Source organism: Lissotriton helveticus, chromosome 1_2 (genome assembly GCF_964261635.1).
Source record: "Lissotriton helveticus chromosome 1_2, aLisHel1.1, whole genome shotgun sequence".
Taxonomy (NCBI): domain Eukaryota; kingdom Metazoa; phylum Chordata; class Amphibia; order Caudata; family Salamandridae; genus Lissotriton; species Lissotriton helveticus.
In genome coordinates this window covers 229893290-229894655 of record NC_136058.1, presented here as the reverse complement: position 1 = coordinate 229894655, position 1366 = coordinate 229893290, and the positions used below count along the sequence as shown (strand labels likewise).

General features: G+C 45.0%; 1 pseudogene; it reads right to left on the bottom strand.

The window, feature by feature from the left end:
* Window positions 1-254: 254 nt before the first annotated feature.
* LOC144799949 (GTP-binding nuclear protein Ran pseudogene) lies at window positions 255-1133 on the bottom strand (annotated as a pseudogene).
* Window positions 1134-1366: the final 233 nt, after the last annotated feature.

Below are 1366 nucleotides of genomic sequence, written 5' to 3'. Positions count from 1 at the left end.
ATATACTTTCTATAAAATAAAACAAAAATGGAGTGAATTTAGGTGTTCAATAATTATGTTGTCAAATAGAAAACTCATACAAAAGGAAATGCTTGTCTCCCATGTGCCCACTGGAGGGCACCATCTCACCCAAAACGGTGGATATGGAATATCGAGTAAGAATTCTTCTCAGATACAGATATGTTGAGCACAATTAGTTTCTCAACAGGCTTCTTATCTTTTTTTTTTTTTTTTTTTAAGTTGACTTGCTTGGGTATTTGTAATACAACTTTATTATGGTCTAAACGAAAAGGAACGGGAACGACAGTAACAGGGTTCACCACTGAATGTGATGCGACTGTAGCAGTCTTTAAATTAGATTCGAAACGTGAGGATAAAGTAATTGCAGTCCAAAACAGCTAAATACGCAGGTCCAAAATATGAAGGAATTAATTTTTACTGCCACATTCACTCCGAAGCCCACTCATCTCCTTCCGCATCCCAAAGATTAAAGCACATGTTCTGCTCAGCTAGATAATAAAGTGGCAAACACGCTGCACCATCGACATCACAGGACAGTTGCCTATAAAACTAGACTTCTGACGCTGGGCTCCAGCTTTGCTCACAGATCATCGTCCTCATCTGGCAATGCAGTGGTCTGGGCAATCTGTAAATCTTGCTCGTATTGTGCTGCCAATGCTGGGTCCATTACAACTTCAGGTGGTGCAAGAGCAGGCATTGCTACAAACTCCAAATTGGGATCGCCGATTAATTTTCTTGCAAGCCAAAGGAAGGGCTTCTCAAAGTTGTAATTGCTTTTTGCGGAAATGTCGTAGTACTGGAGGTTCTTCTTCCTGTGGAAGACTATGGACTTTGCCTTCACTTTCCTGTCTTTGATATCCACTTTGTTGCCACACAGCACAATGGGGATGTTTTCGCACACTCGCACCAAGTCTCGATGCCAATTGGGAACATTTTTGTATGTGACTCTTGATGTGACGTCAAACATAATAATGGCACATTGAGCTTGGATATAGTAGCCATCTCGAAGGCCGCCAAACTTCTCCTGGCCTGCGGTGTCCCAGACGTTGAACTTGATGGGGCCTCGGTTCGTGTGGAAGACGAGAGGGTGGACCTCGACTCCCAGTGTGGCCACATACTTCTTCTCAAACTCGCCGGTCAAGTGGCGCTTGACGAAGGTGGTCTTGCCGGTGCCTCCCAGACAGCCACACAGACTCTTCTGGAAGACCCCCCTCCGCACACCATGGCTTCCCAGGGAGACCCGCAGGTTCAACAGGCTTCTTATCGATGGATATTTGGCGGGCAATAAGCAGGCATCTTCCAGCACTGTTTGTAGAACTCCTGGGGGAGTCTTAGGTGCTTTCTT